At 36.2% G+C, this 14,081-nt stretch overlaps 1 protein-coding gene across 2 annotated transcripts in view; it reads left to right on the forward strand.

The window, feature by feature from the left end:
• The window catches only part of Ddr (discoidin domain-containing receptor 2), a 934,573-nt gene that overhangs the window by 183,674 nt on the left and 736,818 nt on the right, over nt 1-14,081 (forward strand). The gene's annotated exons all lie outside the window — the stretch shown is intronic.

Consider the following 14,081-nt stretch of genomic DNA (forward strand, 5'->3'; position numbering starts at 1 on the left):
ATAATAGAATCGATGGATTGATTAACGTTTAACATCTGTTTGCATCACCGAGGCTCTGTGAGACAGGACCTTCTATTTAAAGTGGCTTCGAAATGCTTTTAGAGTTTGAATGGGAGACAGAAACTCCCGCCGGCAATCGAAGCTGGGCTGTGTGTACAGAAAATCATCCGCATTAGTCACTCAGCCACGATGAGTTGCAATATAATAATAATAATAATAATAAATATAATAATAATAATAATAATAATAATAATAATAATAATAGTAATAGTAATAGTAATAATAAGTGTGTACCGTTTCACAGTGTGAAATAAGACTTCCAAACCATGCGAATTCAATACTTCAACTTGGAATAGTGAATGCGTAACTACTGATTCAAATAGATTAAGAAGATCAAAGATACAATCTGTCCCTCTCACTGTGAATCCATAGTGCAAATTACTCGAAAATCAATTACTTGTTATGCCTTACTGATATTCATCTATGGCAATAAAGGTTGTAACAAAGAAAACGTTCATTTCAACCATTTCCGGTTTGAATAAAGAGGTACGGAAGGAGATAGAATCTACTTTTGAGACACTGGATCGATTGTAAAAAGCCGCTTCTTAATGTGTTTTACCGTTTTTGCTGTATGAAAATCAGTATTAAAACCAGAATTTATAATAATTTGAACCACTTCCGGTTTTGGTAGAATGTTCTGGATAGTCATGGTATGTGTCTTGCGACGCTGAATCGTTTGTAAAAACACCACAACTCTCTGTCTATTACCGCCTTTGTTATGTGGTGATAAATGCTGAAACCGGAAATAGCTAATTTTAACCATTTCCGGTTTGAATAGAGCTTCCATGGAGGAGATAAAACCTATTCTTGTGACGGTGAAACGATTGCAAAACACTGCATCTAGATAGCATTTGCCATCTTTGTTATACGAAAATCAATATTGAAACCAGGATTTCAACCATTTTAAGCTTCGGTAGAGTGTTGTGGATATTCATGATACACAGTCTTGAGACGCTAATTCGTTTACAAAAAAAAAAAAAAAAAAAAAAAAAAAAAAAAGCTTCCCGCTATCTGTTACCATTTTTATTCTATGGCGATAAACGTTGCAACCAGAAATGACTAATTTTATCCACTTCCGGTTTTGAATAGACGGTTAACAAAGAAGATGGAACTTATTCTTGGGACGTTGAGTCGATTGCAAAAAATTGCATCTTGATAGCATTCACCGTTTTTGCAATATGAAAATCGGCATTGAAACCGGAAGTAATAGTAAATTTGAACCGCTTCTGGTTTCGGTACAGTGTTGTGATTAGTCATGATATGTTATTTTGAAACATTGAATCGTTTGCAAAATGCGTTTTCCGCTATCTATTACCAGTTTCGTTCTATGGCGATAAATTTATAAACCGGTATTGAGTAATTTTAACCACTTCCGGTTTGAATAGAGGGGTTAATAAAAAAGTTGGAACCTATTTTTGGGACGCTGAATCGATTGCAAATTACCCACATCTTGATAGCATTTATTGTTTTAGCCGATGGAAATCAATATTGAAGCCAGAAGTAATGGTGAATTTTGAACCACTTCCGGTTTTAGTAGAATATTGTTAATCATTATATGTTATATAGAGACTCTAAATTGTTTTCCAAAAATAGTTTCTCTCTACCTGTACCTTTTTCGTTCTATTGTGATAAACGTTGAAACCGGAAACGACTAATTCGAATCATTTCCGGTTTGAATATGGAGTTAACAGGGATATAGAATGCATCTTTGAGACGCTGAATCGATTCCAAGAAACCGCATTTCAACATCTCTTACTATTTTTGCTCTGATGACTATCAACAGACGGGTGGACGAACAGATAGAGCCGTTATATAAGACTTCCGACACTTATGCATAGAATAGTTTGGATGTCCAATAACACTCAGTAAAAGACTTTTTCCTCTGTCTGTACGTATGAAGAAAACATGAACTGAAGAAAACTGGCTCCGTACAAGATGATCTACATTGTTGATATAGCCGTTTTCCAGGAGCAACAAAAGCGTAATGCGCTTTTAGAAGGTTAACCATATAAAAGATGGTTATCTTTATTAGAAGAAAATTTTTTTTTTCTTTAGCGCCGTTACTCGTATATGAGATAACACATCCTTTATTTTCTTAAGATCAAACACATTTCTTAAGATTAATTACTTAATTATTCTAATAAAATTCCAACAGCATGTAAAGTAAAGGTCACAAACGGTTAATTTAAAAGTTTCTTGCCAAGATGCTTGAGATTTAGTAAATGTGATTATTTTGTTCAAGCGTCATGAGAAGTAACGTGAGGAATCCATTAAAACATTCCTCTTGCAGATACAGTATCATACAGTAAGTTGCTATGGAAAAATGTGTAAGTGTATGAACGTTGCTTTAAATTATTGTGCACATTACTATATTTGTGAGTAAATCGGTTTACAAAAGATGCGGTAAATATATAAACATATATATATATATATATATATATATATATATATATATATATATATATATATATATATATATATATAGTAAAAGACAGTGGCGTACGCAAGGGGAACTTCAGGATTTAAATCATACTTCCTTGAGCAAGATACTATGGAAAAATAAAAATTTACTATAGTGAGATATACAGGTTGTTTCAAAAAACAAATGAAATGAAATCTCTAGTTTTATGTTCCACGGTTATGCCTGTTAGGCTAAAGGAGACGGTGATGATGAGAAATGAATGAAATGGTAGAATGAAGAAAGTGGGAGGAAACGAGAGAACCCTGAGAAAATCCACGAGCACGATGTTTGTCCACCACAAAGTCCATACGTTTAGCCTAACCGGCATAAGCGTGGGACGTAAAACTCAAAAAAAAGTCCACACGGCGTGAGCTGGAATCAAACCAGGGACCCCAAGTAGGGGAGATGAACGCTCTACCACTGAGGCACCGCGCCCCCAGATTGTTTCAAAACAACACCGTCAACGTTTGGGAGATGATTCCTGACACCAAGATAAGACTATATATATATATATATATATATATATATATATATATATATATATATATATATAGATAGATAGATAGATAGATAGATAGATAGATAGATAGATAGATAGATAGATAGATAGATAGATCAATCTGGATGCAGAAGTCCGTCATTTTGGAGTTATGGGCTGCCGAAAACATGAAAAAATGAACTTCAAATGCCCATAGCTCCAACACTATTGAATCTACCGTAGTCGGGTCAAGACTTCACTGAGAAACTATTATTTGCGCTATTCAAAAATACATGTTCCAGAATCCTGCGGTACACAAAGAATTTCCTCAGTGATATCTTGACTCGACTACGGTACGTCCTATAGTATTAGAGCCTTGGACCTTTAAAGTTAATTTTCTTTTTAATGTTTTCGGCAGCTTAGAACTCCGAAATGACGGATTTCTGCACCCGGGTTCGTCTATACATTTTGTCTTATTTTGGTGTCAGAAATCACCTCCGAAACGTTGTTGGTGTTGTTTTGAAACACGCTGTATAGACAAAACTTAGACTTGTCTTGTAGGCATATGAGAGTCCCTTTGATGAAATTCTGTGTACGTCTCTGATTGGAAATCATGCAAAAGCTATGTCCCTGGAAGCGTCCATTTAAGCTGTTTTAGCGCCGCCGCCCACGAATAACAATTGAACAGTGTCGTAAGAATAATTCAGAAAATTGAGAATTTTTTTTTTTTTTTTTTTTTTTTTTTGTTGCTGGTTGGCTGGAATTGTAACTGAATATACCGTAAGGATAGGGCTACCTATGAGACAACATGAGGGGTGGAGTACGGTGGTTCTGTGGTAGAGTGCTTACCTTTGTTGCGTGGGATCTTTGGTTCGATTCCCGGCCAACTACGTTTGTCGTGGACAACATCGTGTCCATGGGTTTTCTCGGGGTACTCCCATTTCCTCCCGCATTCTGATTTCACCAATTTTTCATTAATTTGCTTTAATGATCCGTCTCCTTTAGCATAATTGTGGGACATTAAAAAGATAAATTTCATTTCCTTTCAAGACTACGTGAGATAAAAAAAAAAATATATCTTCTCATCTCATACTCGTATTGTAAATTTAGTTGAAGTCTCGTCTCATCTCGATTCTTTCTCGTTCCGTCTCTCGTTTCTCAAAAATTTTTCCTTCTCTCATTTTGAAAATTTCTGTACAAAATTTATATCCTGATTTAGTGTTCTTAACCCTCTACCGGCCATTGTTGTATTTGAAATCACAAACTACGTCATAACATTTGACGTGATGTTAGTGGTGGATTTGCTGTGTTTCTTCGTGGATTCTTGAACGTACGGACTTCCTTTCAAGAATCAGCACCTTTGCACTCATTTTTTTTCAAAATGATTATTTTTTAGTTTCTACGGACAAAATTATATCGTATAAATGCAAAAAAAGATTTTTTTTGATGTTGTTAGATAATTCGGCCGGTAAAGGGTTAATCTCATCTAGAATATTGTTCATAACCCTTCCACGCCACGAGAGATTCACGAAAAATGTGACACAACAACATTTAAACCATATTTATTATTGGACTAAATTGTGTAGGGTCTAATAAATTGCGTATCTTTAAACATTGATAAATAGTTTCCATTATGTTCTTACAATCACTTTATCCACTTACAGTTTTAATGCTATTAATCATGTAACCTCTTGTAACATTAGAGGGTAGTGTTCAAAGTGGAAAAAAAGTAGTGAGGCAGTATTTTTTTTTTTTTTTTTTTTATGATTTTGACTCGACATACCGTCTATATAAATGTTGAAATACAATGAGGGTAAGTTGCCTTCAAAACCATTGAAGAGCTTTCCTGTAGTTACGAGAGGGTTACATGGAGAGAATTCGATCCCCCACTACAACTTTCTGAGAAAAAATAAAAATATATCCACTTTATATTATATTATAGAGAATTATACATGAAAATGCTCAAAAATCGAGTTTTTATATTAGCAATTTCCTGCCGGAAAACTCCTGGACCCCCTCACTCGATTGTGGAGTATTCCAAACCCCCGGAAGATCCACTTTCACAGCAGACAACCCCTAAATCCCCCATTCCCCCATGTAGGGATACGCACGAGACGAGTCGAGACAGAATTTTCCTGTCAAAATTCGAGTCGAGACACAGCTATTCCAATAGAGAAGAATACATTTTACGAGTCGAGACATCACCTTTACAGCACATTTTCGAGACGAGACAGCCTCAAATCTTCTCTCGTGCGCATCCCTACCCCTATGCTCAAAGCACGATATTTATATGTATTAAGGCAAGAAGACTACACACGCATATATAAGAAATAAACAATTCAGTGTGGCACATCAAAATATAAACTAGGTGAACTTTTTTGAAAGCACCTCATTTGAAAACAAAAGATAGGAGAATGATAACAAAGATGTCGATGTTGTCAACTTACAAATTATTTCTACATAAGAAATAAAATCTTCCTACTTGCAAAACTATCCGTCGATTCCTGTGTATAAAAATGGATTTATTAAAAGTATTTAGTTTTCTATTCTCCAATGACGGCATGTCTTGATCACTGAAAAACCAGAGTCAGTATGGCATACCACCGCATACCGTCTTACTTCGACCACTGTTAGAGGGTGCTTGAGATCTAAGACGTTATTCCACATTGTCATTACAACCGTTATTTGATAACATTCACTTTCGTTATCATCATCCGTCTCATTCAACCCACAGGGAATAACGTGAGACATTAAATTGGAAATAAACTCACTTCCTTTAACAAATCCTTGTTAATTTATCAATGATAGCTGACAGCACTTTTGCCTGTAGTTTGCTGTAATTTTACGATAAGAAATCTTAACACAGTGCATGTTTAGTCAGACCCAGACATAAAATCTTGCCTAAACTGTGCTCATTTAATGAAATTAAAGAGCCTTTCTACTACTTCTTTAGACTCTTTTTTTTTTTTAACTAGTGTCTACTTGAAAGCTGAAAACGTGGGTTCTTCTGGTTTCTTATGCATGGTACCACCTCATCTACGATAATTGCTGATTCTTATCTCCTATTTACACTCCCCGCAAGGGACGATTTAAAAGGTGAAACAATTTGCGGAAAGTAAAAGAGGGAGACATTTTGTTTAGAGATGATGATGAGGGAAAAGCAGGGGAGGAATAATTGGAGAGGTTTTTTCCTACCGTGGAGAAAGACCAAAGACAGAAAAGAACTATTGAAATTAAGTATGTGTAAAAAAGGAGTTTGTGTATAGTTGGAATTGCTGTTTTATAAAAATGAGTTTTCTTTATGCATGCTCATATAATGCATAAACCATTCAAGCATAAAGCATGGAGAAGATCTTATAATACTTAAATTACGAGAAGTAGTTTTAAAAGCAAGAAAACTTCATGTATGTGATTAAAAAAAAAAAAGAACAAAGAATAAATTCCAAGTAGTTACTAGGAGAAGGGATAAGTTTGCGTAAAGAAAAGTACAACTGTATGGTTTAAAAGAAATGCTATCAACTTAAAAGTGGAAAAAAATGATTTCGTTTTTATTGTATAGTAAAAATAAAATTTTTAAAAAATAAAAGAAAGAAAAAATAAGAACTCAAGTGCCAGGAAATCTTAATGGTATAATTTTATCATTTTATCTTACTACTACCACGGATTACTACCACTAGTATAATAAAAATAGCAATAATGCTGCTGTTACTACTACTACTTCTATACTTTTATTACTACCACTATTGCTATTATTATTATTATTATTATCACTACCACTAATATTACTACTATTATTGTTGTTAATGCTCTAAGGTTCTCTTCATATTTCTCGTCCATACCAGTTTCTGAGGTTCTCGTCATGTTATTGTTCTGTTTCATAGTAGTCTCTCAAGTTCTCATGTGTCTTGCTATGATTTTGTTCTCTTCCATGCCTATCTCTGAGATTCTCGTCATGTTTTTGTCCTGTTCCATAACAATCTCTGAAGTTCTCATGTGTCTCGCCATGTTTTTGTTCTCTTCCATACCTATCTCTGAGATTCTCGTCATGTTTTTGTCCTGTTCCATAACAATCTCTGAAGTTCTCATGTGTCTCGCCATGTTTTTGTTCTCTTCCATACCAGTCTCTGAGGTTCTCGTCATGTTTTTGTCCTGTTTCATAGTAGTCTCTCAAGTTCTCATGTGTCTCGCCATGTTTTTGTTCTCTTCCATACCAGTCTCTGAGGTTCTCATCATGTTATTGTCCTGTTCCATAGAAGTCTCTCAAGTTCTCATGTGTCTTGCTATGATTTTGTTCTCTTCCATGCCTATCTCTGAGATTCTCGTCATGTTTTTGTCCTGTTCCATAACAATCTCTGAAGTTCTCATGTGTCTCGCCATGTTTTTGTTCTCTTCCATACCAGTCTCTGAGGTTCTCGTCATGTTTTTGTCCTGTTTCATAGTAGTCTCTCAAGTTCTCATGTGTCTCGCCATGTTTTTGTTCTCTTCCATACCAGTCTCTGAGGTTCTCATCATGTTATTGTCCTGTTCCATAGAAGTCTCTCAAGTTCTCATGTGTCTTGCTATGATTTTGTTCTCTTCCATGCCTATCTCTGAGATTCTCGTCATGTTTTTGTCCTGTTCCATAACAATCTCTGAAGTTCTCATGTGTCTCGCCATGTTTTTGTTCTCTTCCATACCAGTCTCTGAGGTTCTCGTCATGTTTTTGTCCTGTTTCATAGTAGTCTCTCAAGTTCTCATGTGTCTCGCCATGTTTTTGTTCTCTTCCATACCAGTCTCTGAGGTTCTCGTCATGTTATTGTCCTGTTCCATAGTAGTTTCTCAAGTTCTCATGTGTCTTGCTATGATTTTGTTCTCTTCCATGCCTATCTCTGAGATTCTCGTCATGTTTTTGTCCTGTTCCATAACAATCTCTGAAGTTCTCATGTGTCTCGCCATGTTTTTGTTCTCTTCCATACCAGTCTCTGAGGTTCTCGTCATGTTTTTGTCCTGTTTCATAGTAGTCTCTCAAGTTCTCATGTGTCTCGCCATGTTTTTGTTCTCTTCCATACCAGTCTCTGAGGTTCTCGTCATGTTATTGTCCTGTTCCATAGTAGTTTCTCAAGTTCTCATGTGTCTTGCTATGATTTTGTTCTCTTCCATGCCTATCTCTGAGATTCTCGTCATGTTTTTGTCCTGTTCCATAACAATCTCTGAAGTTCTCATGTGTCTCGCCATGTTTTTGTTCTCTTCCATACCAGTCTCTGAGGTTCTCGTCATGTTATTGTCCTGTTTCATAGTAGTCTCTCAAGTTCTCATGTGTCTTGCTATGATTTTGTTCTCTTCCATGCCTATCTCTGAGATTCTCGTCATGTTTTTGTCCTGTTCCATAACAATCTCTGAAGTTCTCATGTGTCTCGCCATGTTTTTGTTCTCTTCCATACCAGTCTCTGAGGTTCTCGTCATGTTATTGTCCTGTTTCATAGTAGTCTCTCAAGTTCTCATGTGTCTTGCTATGATTTTGTTCTCTTCCATGCCTATCTCTGAGATTCTCGTCATGTTTTTGTCCTGTTCCATAACAATCTCTGAAGTTCTCATGTGTCTCGCCATGTTTTTGTTCTCTTCCATACCAGTCTCTGAGGTTCTCGTCATGTTTTTGTCCTGTTTCATAGTAGTCTCTCAAGTTCTCATGTGTCTCGCCATGTTTTTGTTCTCTTCCATACCAGTCTCTGAGGTTCTCATCATGTTATTGTCCTGTTCCATAGAAGTCTCTCAAGTTCTCATGTGTCTTGCTATGATTTTGTTCTCTTCCATGCCTATCTCTGAGATTCTCGTCATGTTTTTGTCCTGTTCCATAACAATCTCTGAAGTTCTCATGTGTCTCGCCATGTTTTTGTTCTCTTCCATACCAGTCTCTGAGGTTCTCGTCATGTTATTGTCCTGTTTCATAGTAGTCTCTCAAGTTCTCATGTGTCTTGCTATGATTTTGTTCTCTTCCATGCCTATCTCTGAGATTCTCGTCATGTTTTTGTCCTGTTCCATAACAATCTCTGAAGTTCTCATGTGTCTCGCCATGTTTTTGTTCTCTTCCATACCAGTCTCTGAGGTTCTCGTCATGTTTTTGTCCTGTTTCATAGTAGTCTCTCAAGTTCTCATGTGTCTCGCCATGTTTTTGTTCTCTTCCATACCAGTCTCTGAGGTTCTCGTCATGTTATTGTCCTGTTCCATAGTAGTTTCTCAAGTTCTCATGTGTCTTGCTATGATTTTGTTCTCTTCCATGCCTATCTCTGAGATTCTCGTCATGTTTTTGTCCTGTTCCATAACAATCTCTGAAGTTCTCATGTGTCTCGCCATGTTTTTGTTCTCTTCCATACCAGTCTCTGAGGTTCTCGTCATGTTTTTGTCCTGTTTCATAGTAGTCTCTCAAGTTCTCATGTGTCTCGCCATGTTTTTGTTCTCTTCCATACCAGTCTCTGAGGTTCTCGTCATGTTATTGTCCTGTTCCATAGTAGTTTCTCAAGTTCTCATGTGTCTTGCTATGATTTTGTTCTCTTCCATGCCTATCTCTGAGATTCTCGTCATGTTTTTGTCCTGTTCCATAACAATCTCTGAAGTTCTCATGTGTCTCGCCATGTTTTTGTTCTCTTCCATACCAGTCTCTGAGGTTCTCGTCATGTTATTGTCCTGTTTCATAGTAGTCTCTCAAGTTCTCATGTGTCTTGCTATGATTTTGTTCTCTTCCATGCCTATCTCTGAGATTCTCGTCATGTTTTTGTCCTGTTCCATAACAATCTCTGAAGTTCTCATGTGTCTCGCCATGTTTTTGTTCTCTTCCATACCAGTCTCTGAGGTTCTCATCATGTTATTGTCCTGTTCCATAGAAGTCTCTCAAGTTCTCATGTGTCTTGCTGTGATTTTGTTCTCTTCCATGCCTATCTCTGAGATTCTCATCATGTTTTTGTCCTGTTCCATAACAATCTCTGAAGTTCTCATGTGTCTCGCCATGTTTTTGTTCTCTTCCATACCAGTCTCTGAGGTTCTCGTCATGTTTTTGTCCTGTTTCATAGTAGTCTCTCAAGTTCTCATGTGTCTCGCCATGTTTTTGTTCTCTTCCATACCAGTCTCTGAGGTTCTCGTCATGTTATTGTCCTGTTCCATAACAATCTCTGAAGTTCTCATGTGTCTCGCCATGTTTTTGTTCTCTTCCATACCAGTCTCTGAGGTTCTCGTCATGTTTTTGTCCTGTTCCATTGCAGTCTCTGAAGTTCTCATGTGTCTCGCCATGTTTTTGTTCTCTTCCATACCAATCTCTGAGTTTCTCATGTTTTTGCCCTGTTCCATAACAGTCTCTGAAGTTCTCATGTGTCTCGCCATGTTTTTGTTCCCATCCATACCAATCTCTTTGAGTTTCTCATCATGTTTTTGCCTTCTTCCTTACCTCACCCACAGGCTTCACACAGTCCCGAATTTCGCATCCTTTACATTGTTGCGAATTTACTTCCATATGAGAGCTGTTTTGAATTGTTAGTGTAACTTCGTGTTGAGTACATTCTCAAAAATCTAGATTGTTTTAGAAGCAGATTGACCAAGGAACATATCAAGTAAACTGATAAATTTTGGATATCTATTGACTGCATTACATAGAGCCCTTGATCTCTATCCAGTGATACAAAATATTGAACTACAGTCAATGCTGTAGATTCAATAAATGAGATACAAAACTGAAGAAAAATCAGTTTGTTCTTAAGCCAATTTTAGTCTTGAAACAAATGTCTTGAATTAAAGATGAATTCAAGTAAACTCTACTATTCCATTAATTCACAACATTTAAACTCAAGGATCGGTTCTTAATTATTAATTTATAGTAGAGGTAAAAAAATAAATTTGTCCAAACAAACCTTGGTTTTTTTCCTCTAAACGGAATTGCATCAATTCGACTCCTTGACATTTAGTTACTTTCAGAACGATGATGCAACTTGTCACATATTCGACATCATCATACAGCAAATATTCAGCGCCCGTGCTGCCCCATGTAATTTCAAACTTCTTGTGGCCTTTACATATCACGTGACTTAATATTTCTTGACTTTTTTCTTATGTAGCTACTTGAAATATAGGTCGTATAGGAGTCATGCAACACAGTGCATGATCTGCGTCATCCACGAAATCATCAGGAATGAAATTAATGACAGTACTATTCATACACTTCAATAGACATCATCGAGTATGGCGTCGTAAAGGTTTTGTCACACCAAAAATTATAAACATATTAACATTTTATTAGTAGTATTTGTGTAATGTTATTGTAAACCACTGATTACGTCAATTTTATTTACATTGATTCCATTAAAATTAATTAAATGCTAACTCCAGGTGATATTATTTCAATAAAAAAATAAATTACAAAAATTATTTATGTTCTTAGATCAGGGCCGGAGGGGCTTAGGGGGGCTATATCCCCGGGTCTTCAGGTAGACACGGCCCTTTACTTTGATCAAAATCTCAACTGGCTATCTAAGCGTTCGCCTCTGGTGCTTGGGGTCCCGGGTTCGATCCCAGCCCCCGTTAAGTGAACTTGGTAGTGGACAAACACCGTGTGCGTGGGTTTTCTCGGGGTTCTCCCATTTCCTCCCACTTTCTTCATTCCACCATTTCATTCATTTCTCATCATAACCATCTCCTTTAGCGTAACCGGTATAACCGTGGGACGTAAAACTCAAAGATTTTATTTCGTTTTTTTCAACTGGCTATCTAAAAAAGAATCATAAAAATACAATCATAATCATAAAATAAAATATGATCAAAAATATGAAACATATTTTCTTGAGTATCCTGCTGTAGACCTCTACCTTCATATAAATGTACTGGGTGAAGTCAGCACACTCGGGCTTCCAGATAGGTTAATCCAGCTCTGCCTTATATATATTATTAAACCAAACATAAAAATATGTTCATTTGTCTTTGTATGGAATTATCATTTAAAAAAAAAACTGATTATTTCAATTTTATTTAAATAGATCCCATTAGAATTCAGTGGATGCTTATTCGAGGTAATGAGATTGAATCAACGAAGTATATTGGTAGATGATGTGTTATCAAACCAAACATTATAAATATTTGTCATCGGTCTTGGTGTGAAAATGCCATAAACACTGGTTACTTTAATTTTATTTAAATAGATTCCCTTAGAATCCATTGAGTGCTTATCTCAGGTGATGATATTGAATCAACAAGCTAAAATGATAAAATCACATATGGTCTCAGGTCAAGGGCGCCGATTTCTCTGTAAACTTGGGGGGGGAGGTCTTTCAGATGCAGAAACCATATATGAGGATTTTAAAACAAATTGCATTCAAATTATGCCAAATATTGTGAATTTACAAATACAGTAACGGGGCCCACATGAACTTTGGGGAGCCCGGGCCCCCTCGGCCCCCCGGGAACGGCGCCCTTGCCTCAGGCGTATAATCAAACTAAAAATTTGTAACTTACCCTCTGTTACGTTCTAAAAGTTATGTTTGACTTGGATAACCTTTCAAGGCTCTTGCATTCTGGTGCAACCAAATGAAATTACTAACTTATAATAAACAATATCATAAGAAATGTAATCAATCTTACCTTACTACATAATTCCTCGATAGTCTGTTGGCAGTCTATCTATCCTATCGGTATTTTTGGAAACATATATATATCAATTGGAATATGTTTATTATTCACAAATCTTCGATAATACAAGGTTATGTCTTTGGAGAAACAGGAAAATAAAATGAGAAAAGTCAATTTTTAAACATTAAAGAAAAAAAACAGTCCATGAACATCAACTCAGTTTCCAGACTTCGAGTTTCCTTTAATCTTCTTCCACGTAATTGTGCCTGATAAGTCTGTTATATCCAAGGTGATGAATAACTACATTTGAAACCTGGGAAATAATATGCAGCTCTAGCCAACTTCAGAAAGACGACGCACTAACCCACTCTCAGGGACACAAGACAAGGACGACGTACATAATAGCACCGGCCAAGTATACTGCTTTACATCATTCAATTATCAAATTTGGACATATTAATGATTTTCCTTACACACCTTTGTTTTCTCTGATAAGAGCGTGAAACAATACACCTACAAATTTGCTCTAATTACACAATTAGCAGTAAGAGTGATAACATTTACTTCTTTGCTTTACTATTAATGTATCAGCGCCGCCGTCGTGACTTACAATAAATAGTAATACTATCAAAAATTAGTTCCGAACCACTACAAACGGGATTACACTTTTAAAATACAAAACAAGTCAGTATTACTCTGACAACGGGACGTGCGATTTATTCAGCAACCGTCACCCAAATATGTTCACTGGTGATACGTGCAATTTACTCAGCAACTGTCACTCACCTTTCATACATCTGAATTGTAACCTGTGTAGACGGAACTCCACTGTATTAGCATCTATTTATGCCCATAGCCTTGACGGACTCCACTGTACTCTGATGGTGCACTTTAACAAACTATCAGGTGTGATAGAAATATTTCGTAATGACTTTTCAGATTGAAGTAGGTAGATTCGCCGAAACTGATGGTAAACGCTTACTTTCCTGATTTTTACTAGAGAGGATCGAGGAGATACACGTTCTCTTATCAGAAGCCAATTCTGATTAAAATGCACTGAAATACATAGAATGAACCTGACAAATTATCTGAGAGGAACTGCTCTTTGGTATCATCTCCAATAACATACCACACTTTTTGTTTACGGAATAGTAGTGATGATAAACACAAAATCAAAAGAACATTATTAACATAAAAGCGTAAATATTTCGAAGCAAATTATATACTGTATTAAATACTGATAATAACAAGAAGTACCAATAGACATATAGAAATTTCTTTTAATCACCTTTAATTGTTGAATTTTTAATGGTTGAGGACGGACGTTTAGGCTATTAGGAATGAAGATTATCGAAGTTGTGGGAGCTCACTGCGGGAAAACACGTTTGTAATTAAGCACTCATTGTAATATTTTGCCACGAGACTGCTCACATGTAAATAGATTCTTTGTTAAATTCCAGTGATTCATGCAATAGATTACTTCAATACAACAATAAGAAG

This window comes from Thermobia domestica, chromosome 7 (genome assembly GCF_964235325.1).
Source record: "Thermobia domestica chromosome 7, izTheDome1.hap1.1, whole genome shotgun sequence".
NCBI classification, from domain to species: Eukaryota; Metazoa; Arthropoda; class Insecta; order Zygentoma; family Lepismatidae; genus Thermobia; species Thermobia domestica.